Consider the following 19,935-nt stretch of genomic DNA (forward strand, 5'->3'; position numbering starts at 1 on the left):
AATGATCTACCTTCGAACAATAACGTTTTGCGCGGTGTTTGTCAGCGTCAAATATAAAGCGTCTTTGCCGTGGTAGGATTTTACTCGGCGTTGTGAACGCGCGCGCGTACCTGAGCGCGTGCACGCGCGCGCGTACCTGAGCGCGTGCACACGCGCGCGCGCGCGCACCTGAGCGCGTGCAATCTGTTCTGATTGAAAGTTAACATCCCGTAGACAAAAACAAATTCAATATTTAATTAGCTGGCTATATATATAGAAGAAAGGTTGCGTTAATCGATAGTACGTTGGAAAGTGGTTTCAAACAAACATAATAAGGCGCGTGCGCGCGCGCGCGTCTGTGTTGATGTAATTAACACGTTCCAGAGAGCAACTAAAGACGTTCGTGGAGACAGTAGCCCTCTTGGCATTCGCGAATGCCGAGGAGCTTCCACCGGTTACATCGAGAGCCCTGCTCCAAGTCGAGGCGTCAACGGGAACGATGCCGCTTCAGTCAACGTTCTGGCGATCGCAGTCGAGACGAAGAATTCTGAGTGTTTCTTTCATTTCCCCCCTTTCATCGAGCAACGTGATCAACGTCACGTGGGGAACGGGAAGCCTCTGGCCGAATATGGGTCCCGCTGTAAAGGGAACGCCTTCTGATGAATGCACAATTGCACGTGTTGGTTGAGGTCATTTTGTTGTCGGTGCCTTAACTAAGCGATGGAGAGAAATCTGAACGAGTACGTCGACGTGTGGAGGTACAGCCTCACTCGCCAGACGAGGCTCCACAATGCTGCGGGGAGAGTAACATTGCGAGTGACAGTGAAGTGGTGTCACCTGTGAAGGAGTCGTGTGAGGAGTTAGACGAAAGCTGTTCAGGTGGAGATGAAAAACGACTGGGGAGGCATCGATGGCGAATCCAGAGCTCTTGAATTCGCCATGAGTTCAGGACAAGTTTAATTTGCGTAGCCAGGTGAGAACGCAAGAGACCAGGATGAATCTCATATGAGACTCATATGCAAGAGAGCGAGTGAGTGAGTGAGTGAGCGGGTGAGTGAGCACGCTTTTTGGTGATATTGTGGCTGAGATGGTGGGTGAGTGGGTAAATGATTGAGTGACTGAATTAGTTCATGTTTCAAGTTTATTTTCTTTAACCAGGTGGGATTTAGAGAGACGAGGAGGAGTCACATTTGTACGAGTGACATTGGCTCCAGTCATCTCTCCATTGAAAACTCATCTCTTTAGAGACACTTTTTGTGTTTAGTTTGTTGTCTTTCCCTCGCAGCTCCGATCAAAACGGTTGGCTACGTACGACACGAAAGAAGCTCAACATGCATACAACACACAATCATACAAAAAACAAAGATCCCCCATATAGCCTTAACAGACTGTTGGGGCAAGTGCTGTAAGCGAGCACCTCTGAAGGCCGGTACGGTACACGAGGGGGTGGGTGGCCAGCACCACGCCCGACCGCCTTTGTCTCCCCAGTGGCGATGTTTACACACCGCACCAGGTACTCATTTGAGGCTGAGTCGACCTAGGGGAGGCCAGGGACCGGTTTAGATAATCGTCACTGGTGTTTTGGCCGTGAGCGGGAATCGAACCCGTGTCGCCGGGTTCATAGCGCAGCGCGCTAACCGCTACACTATACAACATACATAGATACACACATAAATGACAAAATCCAAAACAAAGTAGTGATTTTTAGAAAGTGATCAGATGAAAAGAAACACTACGACACACCGTAGCACGTGAGAAATACAAAATATCGCACGCACGTAAATCAGACGGTGACGGCTAAATGTAAAAATTCCCCGCAGCGCAAATCGGCTGGGGCAGATTCACCTCCAGATTGATCATTGCACAATTTATTCTTTCATTAAAACGAAGACAAAGCTACAGAAACACGAGCCCTTAAACAGGTGACTCGTGCAAACAAACAAGGATGCACGCTATGTCGAAAGCAATCATCATAAAGAACAATGTGACGTATAAACAAGGAATCGGTGTCTGGCACGTTGGGAGCAAATGCGTGAGAATCAGGAGAGCTTTATTTCCTTATTTGACCATGGAATTGCCGATCAAACGCCTCCCTCTGCAACGAGAACAGCGTCAGTTGATTGAACAATTCGTTACGGCTCCAAATCATTGTACATGCTGACATTCGAACGGAGTGAGCCGCTCTTGCCAATAACGTCACGAGCCCATTCAAAGTCGCCCACACGGTGGACTCACAGTGTCAGAAAACATCGCTGCCGAGTGGACTGCAAATCTCGTTAATCTGTCCCTTTATTGGAGAGTGCGTTGCTATAAATGGGCCATCGAGCGTTTACGTTGCCATAAAGTAGAATGCTATCCTTCATAATAATAATAATGTTTCATAACTGTTCGGAGGTGTGCGTGTGTTTTAAAGCAGGTTCATGGTAAAGCCGGTGGTCCAAGCCAAGATGTCTACTGGCAAATACCTTCTCCATAACAATGGGGGGGTAAATAGACATCTCAAAATGCACAGATTCCTCTGGGTGTTCTTGCGCGCAGCGATCGGTACAAGCACGTTATTTTTTTTGTAAGCCCAAAAAAATGTTGATGGAGTAATTTAATTATTTCTCGCTTTCGACCGCGGTGTCCAGGAGGTGGGTGTTGCCTTCTCGGGAGGTTCTGTTCGTGGCTTCAGATTAAAGCCATCACTCAATCATCACCACCACAACCACCACAACCACCGCCTCCGCCCCATTCGTACCGTAAATTTCCTGGGTAAACTGGAGGCAATTTCAATTAACCACCGGCACTTTGAAAATACAAAAAGAAAATCGATCTGACGGCCCTGTAAAATAATGTTCAAGTTACATTGCTCCTAATGAGAAAAAAATCCCGTAAAAAAGTGGATGCTTTATTTATTTGTTCTAACCTAGAATCCGAATAAATAGTGATTGTAGGTTAGAGTCTCCTGCTGATTTTTTTCTCAGTTCAACTCGATTCCAAACTCGACGATTGGTTCGATTTGGTGGCGTGAAGTTTCCTCGATTGGTTTAGAGGGAGGATCGCCGCAGTAGTAAAAGGCCCCAAACAGGAGGATGAAGGCCTCCCAAGGCCGTTTCCACGTTCCTCGCGACCCTCAGCGAGTGGTGGACACATTCCTGCAGCAGTCCCTCCACAGGGCCACCACTTGTTGATCTGCCAGTTCCTACCTCGCCGCACTCTGCAGACCTCAATGTCAATTTAACACCGAGGCTTTGAATTATGGCGAATCGCCCGATGGAGCTGGTTGTGGTTGTAATCGCCAGCGAAACGTCACGGCACTCTGTAAATTGTAAATGTTGCTGTGGGTTTACTCTCCAACACACCGGTGTGCTGAAGTAGTAACTGAGCACGTTTTGTTTACATGGCAACCCTTACTAATTGGCTGTGTCGGGTGGTGGCGGGTTTAACGACACATCTATCTTCATGGGATCTAACCCCCCCTCCCGAAAACAAAAGATACACTTTATTCTGGACGTATGAAGATGCAGTATACTTGGCATCACAGGTATTGGATAGAACAGCTGCGTGTTCTAACCCGACTCGTACGAGCACTCTCACGGGACAATAAGCCGACATTAAACGCTGATGCACAGGTAATGGTTGGCTTGTCAACCCCATTGGATTAGACAAGCGAATGAGTCTGGGCTCTTGTCACGTCTGTGGATAATGTGACCTCAACGTTTTATGATGGGAATGTCGGCGTGTAATTGCTCGGCATCGATTCGGTGCGCTGTGAGCCCTCGAGAGATGGCTACGGCGTTGGGAGGCCTTCATCCAGCAGCGAATAGAACGCGGCTGATGATGGCTGCCTTCTTTTGAAACTGTTGCACCCTGTGGTGCCACGAATCCACCTCGCGCATGCGCACGAGCCGATCCCAATGCGCTCCGTCTCCACGGTGGCCGTAATCTCGGCTGCGTTCCCTCCTCTAGTTGGCTCCCAATGTCATCACCGTGTCCACGATTCCACCCTTCCCTTTCATTCGCTCTGCTTCTCTCTGCTTCTCTCTGCTTCTCTCTGCTTCTCTCTGCTTCCCTCCGTGTTTCGTCGCAAACCGTTGAGGTTTGCTTCCATTCAATTTGTGTCGGGAACATTGTTTTCATGAGAGACACAGCTGGAAAAGAACAACAGCAACATCAACAACACAAACACCATCACCACCAAAAACAACCATATCTTTGAGCACGATGATTGAAGACCTTGCCGGGATCAACGCCTATTAAATAATGGGGCAAGCGAGAGCAGGTTGGAGTGCGTTTGGAAAACTCAACTCGATTGTGAAACCCATCAGGACGATGTGCCTGAAGAAGAGCGCTGTCAATCAGTGCACATAGTGGTGGCATGGCATGGACACATTGAGAATGTTCACGCGGTGTACATGGAAGTCAGTGTCTGCCTGACAAATTGTCAAATCAGCATTCCGGCATCGCTCATGTCATCAGTTGCCCGTATCAATCCAGTGGTAGAAATCGCTGCGGCTGGCGGGGGGGTTATTCTGTTCATGAGGTTGACTTACCACAAAGCGGTACCTGATTTATACACCCCAAAATTGATGATGTGCCGAGTCAGCCATTGACCGCGATATGAACTGGCAACATTCTGAATGCAAGTCACGTGCCCTGATCCTCAAGCACCACTTGTGCACTGTGTGAGATAATGTTTTATGAAGTGTTGATGAATATTTGGAGGGGGAGAACCATTTTCTAATGCTAGTTAATAACGAGCCCTTCGTGAGAATGTCTTTATATAATGCACGTACGCACGTACGCACACACGCACACACACGCACACACACGCCGAGCCATAATTCACAGACAAGTGAACTGTACATTCACAGCACTTCCATTTGGAAGATTCATAAATCCCGGATTAGCCGGAGAGTTGAAAAATAACTTCACTTTAAATCTTTTCTTATCCAATTAAACCCACACGACGTCTTATTACCGCTGGCGGCTGCAAAATTCTCATACACCTCAATCTATCTGTGCGCTCTTTGATGTTAATTCATCCCCATATGCTGCATGGGGCCCTTTTATTTCCCCACCCCTTTTTATTTTTTTCCAGGCGCTTGGCGGTGACAGTGGGAGGCTGTGCCGGGTTTGTGTAATGCCGTTTGCCAGGGGATTTGCTCCGGGCATTCTTTCCTGATAACCAAGTTATCGAACGTTGCATTGATTTTTTTTTACGAAATGAGCTTCTGTGCATCTTGCAGAATGCAGTAAGCTCGGGCTACTGACGTCCCGGGCACTGCTGTTTTGTTTAGAAAAATAATAAAACAAAAAAAAATGTTTCCAAGCTTGAAATGTTCATGCGATTCAATACGACCGACTGTTATGACTCTGGCTACGTGATGGTTTCTTCATGTGACCAACCCACACCCCTTGGGAGTTTCGAGTGTTGTTGTTGTTGTTGTGTAGCCCGTTCGATAACGCCCTCATTTGTACCGTGCGAAGGGTTGGATTTGCCTTCTGTTGCTGTTGCGCGCATTTCATGCAATTAAAACAATTTTACGAACAGAAATTGGCAATAACAGATGATTGTTGCAACGGTTAAGTTACTGCGCTTACCACGAATATAGCAATGTCGTTATAATGCAAGACGTCTCATGTTCATTGGTGACAAAAGGTAATTGGGCTTGGGCAGGGGACGTTGCTTGAAGGGATGATTCCTCCGCACCTCCGATTAGCACCGTCGGCTACGTACGGCGCGAAAGAAATTAAAGCGTACATACAACATACATACAACATACATGCAACATACACGATGGTAAACAGTCGAGTGGCGCCAAAGCCCAGAGGAGGAACGACGCTCGAGAGGACGTCTGGCGTGGAGACGGAGCGATGAGATGAACTCAGCTGCAGCAGCTGGATGGGTTGTTGTGGCATTGCGACACGATGTCGGGTGGCGACCACTTGGGGGAAGCCTTCATCCAAAAGTGGATAAATCATGGCCGCTGCTGCCGCTGTCACTGAGGATGATGATGATGATGTTGATGGCGTGAGCTAGAATTCGACCATCGTGCAGTTTGTAGCTGTCACTGAGGATGATGTTGATGGCGTGAGCTAGAATTCGACCATCGTGCAGTTTGTATCTGTCACTGAGGATGATGATGATGTTGATGGCGTGAACTCGGATTTGACCATCGTGCAGTGGCGCTGTCACTGAGGATGATGATGATGTTGATGGCGTGAACTCGGATTTGACCATCGTGCAGTTTGTAGCTGTCACTGAGGATGATGTTGATGGCGTGAACTCGGATTTGACCATCGTGCAGTTTGTAGCTGTCACTGAGGATGATGATGATGTTGATGGCGTGAGCTAGAATTCGACCATCGTGCAGTTTGTAGCTGTCACTGAGGATGATGATGTTGTTGATGGCGTGAGCTAGAATTCGACCATCGTGCAGTTTGTAGCTGTCACTGAGGATGATGATCATGTTGATGGCGTGAGCTAGAATTCGACCATCGTGCAGTTTGTAGCTGTCACTGAGGATGATGATGATGTTGATGGCGTGAACTCGGATTTGACCATCGTGCAGTGGCGCTGTCACTGAGGATGATGATGATGTTGATGGCGTGAACTCGGATTCGACCATCGTGCAGTTTGTAGCTGTCACTGAGGATGATGATGATGTTGATGGCGTGAGCTAGAATTCGACCATCGTGCAGTTTGTAGCTGTCACTGAGGATGATGATGATGTTGATGGCGTGAACTCGGATTTGACCATCGTGCAGTGGCGCTGTCACTGAGGATGATGTTGATGGCGTGAACTCGGATTTGACCATCGTGCAGTGGCGCTGTCACTGAGGATGATGATGATGTTGATGGCGTGAGCTCGGATTCGACCATCGTGCAGTTTGTAGCTGCGGGCGAGCTGCCAGCGCAATGCTGCACGAGTTGGCAGGGACGCGCGTGCCCTGAGACACGACAACAAAGACGTGCCCGCGACGTGCCCGCGACGGGTCCGTCGTCACCTTCCTGTCGACGGCCGCGCCGCTCATCCGACACGGATGGGCACGGCACCATCGCAGCGTCGCCGCGTTCTTCCGAAGCGGCTTCAATTCGCGTCGAGACCGCGGCTGCATGCAGCGTGTGCTGGGATTGACGTGGGGGGTGGGGGTGGTGGTGGTGAAGGGGTGAAGGGGAGGGGGTGGTGGTGAAGGGGAGGGGGTGGTGGTGAAGGGGAGGGGGTGGTGGTGAAGGGGTGAAGGGGAGGGGGTGGTGGTGAAGGGGAGGGGGTGGTGGTGAAGGGGAGGGGGTGGTGGTGAAGGGGTGGTGGTGAAGGGGAGGGGGTGGTGGTGAAGGGGAGGGGGTGAAGGGGTGGTGGTGAAGGGGAGGGGGTGGTGGTGAAGGGGAGGGGGTGGTGGTGAAGGGGAGGGGGTGGTGCTGAAGGGGAGGGGGTGAAGGGGTGGTGGTGAAGGGGAGGGGGTGGTGGTGAAGGGGAGGGGGTCGTGGTGAAGGGGAGGGGGTGGTGGTGAAGGGGAGGGGGTGAAGGGGTGGTGGTGAAGGGGAGGGGGTGGTGGTGAAGGGGAGGGGGTGGTGGTGAAGGGGAGGGGGTGGTGCTGAAGGGGAGGGGGTGAAGGGGTGGTGGTGAAGGGGAGGGGGTGGTGGTGAAGGGGAGGGGGTCGTGGTGAAGGGGAGGGGGTGGTGCTGAAGGGGAGGGGGTGAATGGGTGAGGGTGGTGGTGAAGGGGAGGGGGTGGTGGTGAAGGGGAGGGGGTGAAGGGGTGGGGGTGGTGGTGAAGGGAGGGGGGAAATGGGAACTGGACGCTATCGACTCCCGATCGGTCGCCGTGTCGCCGTGCCGCGTGTCGAGGCGTCCACGCGCTCAGAGCCCCGCACCGCCCCAGGTGCTCGCGGTGCTCCTTGTCGCCTCTGCCGCTCGCATTCACCTTGGGGGATCAACAATGCGGACGCATGCAGCTTCCACGTCGCTCCCTGCCCTCACGCCTTTTTGTCTTGCCCCCGCCTCCCTACTACAGTGCTCCTGCAAGGGTCGGTAACCAACATCACAAGGAGAGCATTTTTTTCGAATTCGGTCACAAAAACTCAACATTTAAAGAGTCCGCAATGCACTGCGGCGGCGGCGGCGGTGAATGCGAGGCGCTGGTGGTGCCTTAATGAAGAACGTCAAGAAGCAGCAGCTCCTTAAAGAGCCGCACGCTGCCGAGCCCTGCGCGATTGACCGCAGTCGTGACCTGAGACGAAAACGTTCCCACTGTGAACTCCGCAGCGAGCAGCAGCAGCAGCAGCATCAGCAGCAGCATCAGCAGCATCAGCAGCAGCAGCAGCAGCATCAGCAGCAGCATCAGCAGCAGCAGCATCAGCAGCATCAGCAGCAGCAGCATCAGCAGCAGCAGCATCAGCAGCAGCATCAGCAGCAGCATCAGCAGCAGCAGCAGCATCAGCAGCAGCATCAGCAGCATCAGCAGCAGCAGCATCAGCAGCATCAGCAGCAGCAGCAGTCACCCCGTGCCAGAGACTGGTCCACAGAAGATGTTGTCATGGAACTGCTGCTTGCGAGTTCCTCTCAGCGCGCCTCTTTATTCACTTTCAAAGTCCTACAATGATCCTCTTGCAATCGCGGGGCCGCGGAAGGATTTCGATGACTCGGGGATGCTTTAATCCCGGAGTGAATCGATCGTGGCTCATGAGAATGATGAAGTGAATAACTATATTGGATGTGAAGTTTATTGTTGTTGTTGTTGTGCAGCCATCGATAACCCAGCTGAGAACATCAACTGGATACACAGAATCCGGTTTAGTGACGGGCTGCAGAAAAACCCCGATTCGAACCGAGGCGCTCAGCAGTGCTGGGTCAGTGCTCTGATCGCCGAGCCTCCTATCCCACTTCACTCGCCACCCTCATTCTCAAGGAAAGGATTTCTCAAAGGGATTTCCTGCTCAGATAATCTCCGAGACGGTGATGATCTCCATCTGTGGCCAGGTCGCTTCTGAAAAATAGCAATATGGCTCAGTGGGACTTACCTGGTAAAAAAAAAATTAAAAAAGTAGTTTAGAGTGGCCTTCAAAAGCCGTCCCTGGGCAGCGGAATGATTCTGAGGAGCGATAGAAGAGCAGCAATCCCAAGCTTGGCGAGTGGGCAGCGTACGGGGGAGGGAGGGGGGGGAGGGGCAGTGTCATCCCGCGACGCACCGCCACATTTCCGCCTCGCGGTGTGAATCGTGATTTCGGACGAGGTTGGAACCTCACCTCTTGCATCTCCTTGTGGAATGTTCGTCTTGAGCTCGCACTACTGTCACTGCGCACGAGTGTCTCTCTCTCTCTCTCTGTGTTAATCACGTTAGTTAGCTACGCAGCCCCCAGCGCGCAATGCTTTGGGTCGTCTTGGAAGGTCGCTTCCTACGCGCGGTGCTCCGTTCAATTGCGCTTCTCAATCGCGTTGGCGCTTAAGGACTTGTCAAAAACGTGCGCGAGGCACGAAACCCAGTAATAAACTATAATGGTGATGGTGATAACAACAGACACAGCGCTCTTTATGCAGAAAATCCCAGGGCGCTACACAATAACAAGCACACAAATACCGCAATCTGCCCTGACATTGATAACAAAACACCCATTGGCCAACTACGCTCGCGCTGAAACATCAGCTGATGGAAATTCAATATCGTTGGATTTGACTGAAACACAGAATCAGAATATTTAGTTGTAAATAATTCAACGCTTGACCCTGTTCCCCGTACGGTTTGTGACGGTGCTACAAAGGCAGGCAGCATTCAGGCTAATGGCCCTTGCTATCTGTTAGGGAGGTCACTGAAACTATTAAACTATACTAAATTGCATTTTTCCAGGTAAGGCCCACTGAGCTATATAGCGCTTTTTTCAGAAGCGACCTGGCCACAAATGATAGCTCAACGAAGTAGCTTATCGCGTGGAAATGTAGAGCAGCCAAATACTCTAAACGCGCGATGTGGAGGGGAAAAACCTGAGGACCCGGAAAAAAATCCACGCGACCACGGAGAGAGAGAGAGAGACACGCAAACTCCAAATATACAGCAGCAGGCGTCAGGGTCGGGATCGAACCCACGACCTCCTGTATACCAGGCGAGGTAGTTAACATCTCATAGCCACCGTGGCGGCCAGACTCGGCCACGGAGTCAGGCTCGGCCAGAAGTTCCCCGAGGCCCAAGGCAGGAAGTCACGTGTGTGTGTGTGTGGGCCTTATTAATTAAACCATTAAAAACACCACAGGGCCGTTGTGAGGCCCTTTTTCGCGTGGCCCCGGGGAAAGTCGCCCTCTGGGTGGCCTCTAGCGGCCAGCGTTGGCGCGGCGGTTAACGTCACCGCCACTCAGTGGTATTTGGCGGTCGTTGTGGTGGCGGTGGTGGTGGTTGTTGTGGTGAGCCATGTGCGGTGGGTAAAGCACCTGGCATCTCATCGCGCCAGTTGCGCAGTGGCCCCAGCGAGCCGCGCGCTGCTCGCTAAATGTCGCCTCGTGCGTCGGCACTTTGCGGGGGGGGGGGGGGGGGCACCGCGGCAGCTTGCGAGCAGCACGCCCAGTGCCTGGGCAGTTGTTCACCTTTGTGCGCGCGAGGGGTTATTTTTTTCTTCTTCTTCTTCTTCCTATTTCAAATTAAATTATTTAATGAACGTTGCTACCATCTGCCGCGTAATGACGAGATGCTATAACGTGCAAATGCGTCGCGAGATGTTCAGGTTGTAAAATGTGACATCTAGCTATCAAGAATAAACATTCAATGTCTGTTCTCAGACATTGAATGGAAGAGGGGGCGGGAGGGTGGGGGCCCCGGGGGAGGGAGGGAGGGAGGAGGGGAGGGAGAGGTGGGGGGTGGAGTGGCTCAGTGGGTTGTGAACTGCGCAGTGAACCCGATGCCATGAGTTCGATGCACAGCGGGGGAGTGATGTCTGATTCAATCTTGGACGCTACAACTTCACCAGGCCTCACTCACCAGCGTGGTGAAGTATGGTCAAACAACCCACCCTCGCCGTCCCATGGCCAGCATGATGAAGAGCTAGTTGTCTGATCCACGCGCTCCTCCTATTTCTCGCGGTGGGAAGAGCGTGCTGTTCTCTCCACGCGTCTTTGTACGTGCGTTAGTCGAACCGCTTTCGCAAGCGATGTTGTCTGTACAGCCATAGCCGGTAACGCGCAACACGCGGCGCACACACACACACATACACACACATACACACACATACACACATACACACACATACACACACATATACACACATACACACACATACACACACATACACACACATATACACACATACACACACATACACACACATACAACAACAACAACCGCCATTCGCCACTAAGTGGCGGTGACGTCACCACGACGCTTGTGCCAGGCTATGTGCACCCTGAGGCCACGTGAAGTGTCGAACGCCCGCTGGCAGGAGGTCACGGGGCAGACCCAGGTGCCACGGGTCGACTGACTGAGATGACTGGCTGATGCACCACCTGTGCCCCCTACTGTGCCAACCTGCTGTGCTTTAGCCACCCGGCGCTCCGCTCGCTGTTGTGAGCGTCGCTCCTCCGCCCTCCTTTGTTGTTGGAGGGCGACTGCCTCCAACTGCCCAGTAGCATCCTTCACGAGCCTCCTCCACAGAGGCCGATCTTGACACCGCTGGTACCAGTCATCGGCAAGTCCACTCAGCTCCACGTCCTCCTGTACCACATCACTCCATCTCTTCTCCAGCCCGTGCCGCGCCCGCTTAGCCCCCTCAATCCGGCCAAACAAAAGCTGTTTCGGCATGCGGTGGCTGGGCATGCGGGCAACATGGGCAACACACACATACACACACACATACACACACATACACACATACATACACACACATACACACACACACATACACACATACACACATACACACACATACACACACACATACACACACACATACACACATACACACACATACACAACAACAACCGCCATTCGCCACAGTGGCGGTGACGTCATCACGACGCTTGTGCCAGGCTATGTGCACCGTGAGGCCACGTGAAGTGTCGAACGCCCGCTGGCAGGAGGTCACTGGGCAGACCCAGGTGCCACGGGTCGACTGATTGAGATGACTGGCTGATGCACCACCTGTGCCCCCTACTGTGCCAACCTGCTGTGCTTTAGCCACCCGGCGCTCCGCTCGTTGTTGTGAGCGTCGCTCCTCCGCCCTCCGTTGTTGTTGGAGGGCGACTGCCTCCAACTGCCGAGTAGCATCCTTCACGAGCCTCCTCCACAGAGGCCGATCTTGACACCGCTGGTACCAGTCATCGGCAAGTCCACTCAGCTCCACGTCCTCCTGTACCACATCACTCCATCTCTTCTCTAGCCCGTGCCGCGCCCGCTTAGCCCCCTCAATCCGGCCAAACAAAAGCTGTTTCGGCATGCGGTGGCTGGGCATGCGGGCTACATGACCCAGCCATCGCAGCCTTGCCTGCCGGAGGAGCTCACCGATGGGACCCTGCCCAGATCTTTCAAGGATTTGTGAGCTCCTCACACAATCCAGTCTGGTTAAACCCAGGATGGATCGTAGGCAGGCCAGCCTAAATGTTTCTAACCGGCGAAGATGTTCCATTAGGGGGGTCCACGTTTCGCAAGCGTAGAGAAGGGAGGGAATGACCGTGGCCGAGAAGACCTGAAGCTTAGTGCGGAGCGACAGACCAGGTAGCTTCCACACAGCGTTACGCAACCGATGAAAAGATATTGCCGCTCGACTGATTCGGAGTGAGACCTCTGCTGTTAAACTGGAGCCAGTCATAAGCACACTGCCCAGGTATGGGAAACTCTCCACTCTCTCCACAACTGCCCCATCACCGATTGGGAGTTGTGGGGGTGGAGTGTCCGATGGTACAAAATACCCAGGCAGGTGCTTAGTTTTGGTGGGGCTGATGGTAAGGCCCCACCTCTTAGTGGCACGCTCCAGTCTCAGCAGCAGCGTCTCCAACTCCTCCTCTGACTGAGCAGCTATTACCAAATCATCAGCATACATAACGTGGTTGAGCAATAGGGAGCCACCCCTTCACCGCACCCGGGCATCGATTAGCCTCCCGTTATATCTGTACCATATGGAGATTCCCCCGGTACAGCTATTGAAGGCTTCACGAACTACGTGGTCAAAATAGATGTTAAATAATGTGGGAGCCAGAGGACATCCCTGTCGCACCCCAAGGTGTACAGGGAATGGCTCTGACTCCCGGCCACGTAGTTTTACCCGGGCCCGCTCACCATCATGAAGGTCCTTAATGATCGTGTGCAGAGGGTCAGGTACTCCAAAAGCACGAAGAACGACCCAGAGCCCAGGCCTACTGATGGTATCATAGGCCTTGACCAGGTCAATAAAGCAGAGATGTAGGTCTTGTTGGAATTCCCTACACCTCTGCTGTAGCAGACGGACAGAAAATATGGCATCTGTGCAGGACCGTCCTTTCCTGAAACCGCATTGGGGCTCCGCAAGCCTCTCCTCAGCGTGCCTGGCAAGGCGATGCTGAATAATCCTTGCCAGGACCTTTCCCGGCACACTGAGGAGTGAGATGCCCCTGTAGTTGTTACAGTCTGTGCGGTCCCCCTTCTTAAAAAGGGGGACCACCAGGGCATCCTTCCAATCCTGCGGAACCCGTCCAGTGGTCCAGACTGTTGTTATGATGTCATATAGGGCAGTCTGTGCACAAACGCCACCCTCCCTCAGCATTTCGCTTGGGAGATCATCTCTGCCCGCTGCCTTTCCTGGTCTCAGACTCCGGATCACCTTCAATACTTCCTCAGCAGATGGCACCTCAGCCAGCCACTCACAGGGGGTGACTTCTTCCAATATTTGAGGCACTGCAGCCTAAGCAGGGTCATCCTCACCTTGTGCCACGATGTTTTCCTGGCTGTGGGATTTTCCCTCCCCCAGGACCTCACAGAAATGCTCAGCAAATCTGCGAACCTGTTCCTGGGGGTCGGAGATTGGATCACCGTTTTTTCCCCTAATGATGGTAATAGGGGTGGCGCTGCAGGTTACTTTTTTGATGGAGTTAAAATAGAGATTTGTGATCACGGGCCACTGAGGCAGACTCCATCTCCTCAGCAACCCGCGACCACCACCCATCCTTGCAGCGCCTCACGGCTCTCCGAACCTCCGAGCGAAGGCTGCGGTAAGCCTCCTCATTCTCTGACGTGGGATTCTGTAGCCGATGACAGTGGGCCTGTCGCTTTTTCTCAACCATACACACACACATACACACACACATACACACACACATACACACACACATACACACACATACACACACACACATACACACATACACATACACACACGTGTTATCATTGCCAGTTTCAAACCCAGTGCTGCGGGCACGCTTGCGGACAGTTCACGGTCGCGCTCTACCCGACGAACCAACCCCCCGCCCCCCACGTGCGGCAGAAGCTGCGAGAGCGTTGAGCAGAAGACGCCACGGCCGGCGGCCTGCCGCTGCCGGCTGAGCCGCTCCGACCCCGAGGCGGCCGAGGGCTCACGCTGGCGAGGGCTCAGGCTGACGAGGGCTCAGGCTGACGAGGGCTCACGCTGACGAGGGCTCAGGCTGACGAGGGCTCAGGCTGGCGAGGGCTCACGCTGACGCTGGCGAGGGCTCACGCTGGCGAGGGCTCAGGCTGACGAGGGCTCACGCTGACGAGGGCTCACGCTGACGAGGGCTCAGGCTGACGCTGACGAGGGCTCACGCCGCCACGGCCGAGGGCTCCGTGGCTCCCAGGCGGTGCCCGCGTGGCGCTGGGGCGCCGACGGCGCACGCGGGGGGTGGGGGGAGGTTCGCTCATTTGGGGGGCGTCCTGACGCAGGGGCGAGCGGGTTCAGCAGCGATGTTGCGGTGGGGGTTAAGCGGTGGGGGGGGGGGGGGGGGTGATGAAGGGTCTCAGCTGCTGCGCACTCAACACCCCCCCCCCCCATCTCTCCCACCCCCCCTCCCCGACACAATCGCATTTGTGCGCGGGCAGCCCTCGCTTTAATATCGCCGCCGCCTCGATGAGGTGGGGAGGGGAGGATGGGAATGGTCGCGGGGGGCTTCGCTTGTGTGCCGCCACCGCCGCCTCCTCCGCCTCCTCCTCCTCCGCCTCCTCCTCCTCCTCCGCCTCCTCCGCCTCCTCCTCCTCCTCCGCCTCCTCCTCCGCCTCCTCCTCCTCCTCCGCCTCCTCCTCCGCCTCCTCCTCCTCCTCCTCCGCCTCCTCCTCCTCCTCCGCCTCCTCCTCCTCCTCCTCCTCCGCCTCCTCCTCCTCCTCCTCCGCCTCCTCCTCCTCCTCCTCCTCCTCCGCCTCCTCCTCCTCCGCCTCCTCCTCCTCCGCCTCCTCCTCCTCCGCCTTTATTGCAGTGACTTTCTTAATGAGCGTCGTGTGTCACTCCGCCTATTAAGGAGAGGGCGGACAGAGGAGGCGGTGGGGGGTAAGGTAGAGGGGGGCGATAGAGCGAAATAACAGCAGCAGTCGCAACAACAACAACAACAATAAGAATAAATATATATAACGTATCTAAAACAATAAAGGCAAAATAAGAAGAATAAAAATAAGCCGCATCGCATCCTTGCTCTCGACGGGAATAAAATAACAACCAAGCTGACACCACAATGTGCTTTGCTGGAAGAGACATCAGTGGGGAAAACGAATCTGAAACGTGTAGGGAAACAGAGGCAATAACACTGTAAGAGGTTAAAGCGCAGTCCCGCAATTACCTGCTCACGCCACGGTGGCTAGGAGATGTTAACTACCTCGCCTGGTATACAGGAGGTCGTGGGTTCGATTCAGACCCTGACGCCTGCTGTGTTTTCTCGACCCGTGGTCGCGTGGATTTATCTCTGGGGTTTCCTTCGACATTCAGAAACGTGCGTTTAGAGTGTTTGGCTGCTACACAATGCCACGTGATAAGCCACTTCGCTGAGCTATCATTTGTGGCCAGGTCGCTTCTGAAAAATAGCTGTAGAACTCAGTGGGCTTTACCTGATCAAATAAAAAATCGTTTATAGTTTCCTAGCTTCTAGCATATTGGCTTACACTTGTGAGATGGTGGGGAGGGGGGGGGTCAAATGTCACAGTACTCGAATTGTAAACGTTGCGGGTTTACTCTCCGACCCACCGGCAGGGCTGAAGTAGTTACTAAATTGGCACGTTTTGTTTACGTGACAAACCTTACTGATTTGCTGTGTCGGGTGGTGGAGGATTTAACGAAACATTTATATTTACGTGATCTAACCCAAACTGCCCCCGCCCCCCAAACTCTTTATTCTGTATAATATTAGTCGTGAAAGACCGCTCCTGCTTCTACTTCTGCGTGTTAAACCTCGCCATTGCCCAGACATGGAGGGGCCTCGTGCTGTGCGTCGGTGAGGTGGATCGAGAAGAACTTCTGTCGCATCATTTGAACTTCCACCACCACGACCACCACGACCACGACGACCACCCCCCCTCCCCCACCATCTCCCCGACGGCGCGACGCTGATCTTGCCACGCGAATTCCACGAGGAGCGCTCCTTGCGTCTCGTGCCTTCGCCGGTGCAATTTTGGCATAATTGGTGATAAAAAATGATGTTGTGTACACAAGCGACTCGACAAAAACTGCAACACCACGCAGCGCACTCGCGCCGCGTTTCAATGCGCCCAGACATTATTCCCATTTCACATCAACGCGACATTCTGCTGCGGCCGCTCTTTCTGGCGCATGGCCGCCATAAAATAAGATTCCAATCAAACGCTCCAAGAGCACGGGGGTGGGTGGGTGGGGGGGGGGTGGTGTTGCGTGTGGGGAGTTCTCTTCCTCTGAGTTTAACGCCAATCGTGACATCGGTGCTGCTTGGCTCCGGTTGTCGCGGTCGTGCCGCACGGCTCTCTGGGCGTGCATTGTTCGACAGCGCATTGTCCCACGGCCCATTGTTCTCTCGCGACGTTGTTTTATAACCGTGCATTGTTCCGGAACGACGTCCGACGTTTCGCTCCACATGCTGGTGGAAGATTTTTGCTTTCGAAGGAAAATCTCCCACCAGCACGTGGAGCGATGGGCACCCTCTCCACCACAACGCGCCGCTACGCCGATCGACTAATCGTGGTGTGCCGTCTATAAGAGCCGGGGGGTTGGGGAGGGTGGGGATGCAGCACTTGCTCACGCGTGACGGATATGTGACGTTGAACTCTATACTTGCTCATTGTTTATAACCGGGCGGGGTGAGTAATTGCAGGGGCTGCACCCTTACCTCCAAACCAAGGCGGTCATAAAACTGCCAGCGCGCGTCAAGGCTCGTCACCGCACGAAGACGGCGATTATGAGTTACTATTGCTGTCCGATTTTAGGAATTACTGACACCGCAAAGGCGTGATGCGTCGGAGGGTCCTCTCGCCTCTCAAGTGATGGATTTATTGTCAGAGCGGCGGTCTCATTAACGGGGCCTTTGTTTACCACGTACACTATCTCGGAACGATGGGTGCTTGAAGGTGCAAAAAATAAAGACAGCCCCCTTCGCTATGTCACTCCACTGCTGACGGATGGCTCGAGGCAGAGCCTCTCCAGGGCGTTTCGGCCTACTCTTCCACGTTGCGGGAGTGCTCACACTTTACCCCACCGCGACTCGCTGTGGTGGCACCATTTGCTCTGCTGTGTGGACGGACGGAGGCCGGTGGGTTGATGAAACTTGCGGCGTTTGTTACTAACCTGCCGCGCCGGGAAATCGAATCGAAAAACCGTCGATCTCTGGATTGCAAGTCCGGTGCGCCGGCCGTCATAACCCCTGCGCAACGTCCCCCTGGCGAGACGCCCACACACACACATGCGCCCATAAAGTCCCCTTAATGATGACACCTTTACATCGCTCATACACGAGTATATTGGCCGAATCTACCATTTATAGCAAATTCAAATGGACGTCTCATTTTGTCGGTTTTTGTACAGCAATAAAGCATATCTGATTTAAAGTTCTTTCTCTCAATCTTTATCTCGGTATCATGCACCGTAGATAAGTGGATACGGTCAAGCGACGCTCTGGACAATGATTGCAAACGTCTCAATTCCAGTCAATTCAAGTCGGCACCACCATCACCACCACCATCACCACCACCAACAACAACAACCACCATTCGCCACTAAGTGGCGGTGACGTCACCATGACGCTTGTGCCAGGCCATGTGCACCTTGAGGTCACGTGAAGTGTCGAACGCCCGCTGGCAGGAGGTCACGGGGCAGAACCAGGTGCCACGGGTCGACTGACTGAGATGACTGGCTGATGCACCACCTGTGCCCTCTACTGTGCCAACCTGCTGTACTTTAGCCACCCGGCGCTCCGCTCGTTGTTGTGAGCGTCGCTCCTCCCTCCGTTATTGTTGGAGGGCGACTGCCTCCAACTGCCCAATAGCGTCCTTCACGAGCCTCCTCCACAGAGGCCGATCTTGACACCGCTGGTACCAGTCATCGGCAAGTCCACTCCGCTCCACGTCCTCCTGTACCACATCACTCCATCTCTTCTCTAGCCCGTGCCGCGCCCGTTTAGCCCCCTCGATCCGGCCGAACAAAAGCTGTTTCAGCATGCAGTGGCTGGGCATGCGGGTTACATGACCCAGCCAACGCAGCCTTGCCTGCCGGAGGAACTCACCGATGGGACCTTGCCCGGATCTTTTAAGGATTTGTGAGCTCCTCACACAATCCAGCCTGGTTAAACCCAGGATGGATCGTAGGCAGGCCAGCCTGAATGTTTCCAACCGGCGAAGATGCTCCATTAAGGGGGTCCACGTTTCGCAAGTGTAAAGAAGGGAGGGAATGACCGTGGCCGAGAAGACCTGAAGCTTAGTGCAGAGCGACAGACCAGGTAGCTTCCACACAGCGTTACTCAACCGATGAAAAGATATTGCCGCTCGACTGATTCAGAGTGAAACCTCTGCTGTTAAACAGTCATAAGCACACTGCCCAGGTATGGGAAACTCTCTACTCTCTCCACAACTGCCCCATCACCGATTGGGAGTTGTGGGGGTGGAGTGTCCAATGGTTCAAAATACCCAGGCAGGTGCTTAGTTTTGGTGGGGCTGATGGTAAGGCCCCATCTCTTAGTGGCACGCTGCAGTCTCAGCAGCAGCGTCTCCAACTCCTCCTCTGAATGAGCAGCTATTACCAAATCTTCGGCATACCTAACGTGGTTGAGCAATAGGGAGCCATCCCTTGACCGCACCCGGGCATCAATCAGCCTCCCATTATATCTGTACCAAATGGAGATTCCCCCGGTACAGCTATTGAAGGCTTCACGAACTACGTGGTCAAAATAGATGTTAAATAATGTGGGAGCCAGAGGACATCCCAGTCGCACTCCAAGGTGTACAGGGAATTGCTCTGACTCCAGGCCACGTAGTTTTACCCGGGCCCACTCACCATCATGAAGGATCTTAATGATCGTGAGCAGAGGGTCAGGTACTCCAAAAGCACGAAGAACAACCCGGAGCCCAGGCCTACTGATGGTATCATAGGCCTTGACCAGGTCAATAAAGCAGAGATGTAGGTCTTGTTGGAATTCCCTACACCTTTGCTGTAGCAGACGGACATAAAATATGGCATCTGTGCAGGACCGCCCTTTCCTGAAACCGCATTGGGGCTCCGCAGGCCTCTCCTCAGCGTGCCTGGCAAGGCGATGTTGAATAATCCTTGCCAGGACCTTTCCCGGCACACTGAGGAGTGAGATGCTCCTGTAGTTGTTACAGTCTGTGCGGTCCCCTTTCGTAAAGAGGGGGACCACCAGGGCATCCTTCCAATCCTGCGGAACCCGTCCAGTGATTCAATCTCCTGGCTCCGCCAAATGGGGTTTGGCCAGGAGACGTCATAGACGCCTGTCCCCCCGGGGCCTCCGGCACAAGCGTATTAGTTACATATTTTATTCGTGGTTTAGTGGTAATTTATTGAAGGTTGAGGGGTTACCAGCGCCTCCTACCCGTCCAGAGTCCCCGTATA

General features: G+C 53.5%; 1 long non-coding RNA gene across 1 annotated transcript; it reads right to left on the reverse strand.

Moving 5' to 3' along the window:
* Positions 1-1,106: 1,106 nt before the first annotated feature.
* On the reverse strand, positions 1,107-8,353 carry LOC116954141 (uncharacterized). The gene is made up of 3 exons (XR_004404699.2): positions 7,890-8,353; positions 5,566-5,693; positions 1,107-4,112 (listed from the first exon to the last, which is right to left on the reverse strand). It is a non-coding gene; the product is annotated as an uncharacterized LOC116954141 (long non-coding RNA).
* Between the last annotated feature and the right edge of the window lie 11,582 nt (positions 8,354-19,935).

The sequence above is a fragment of the Petromyzon marinus genome, chromosome 54, assembly GCF_048934315.1.
Source record: "Petromyzon marinus isolate PM22_M1 ecotype Great Lakes invasive population chromosome 54, UKy_Petmar_22M1.pri1.0, whole genome shotgun sequence".
NCBI lineage: Eukaryota > Metazoa > Chordata > Hyperoartia > Petromyzontiformes > Petromyzontidae > Petromyzon > Petromyzon marinus.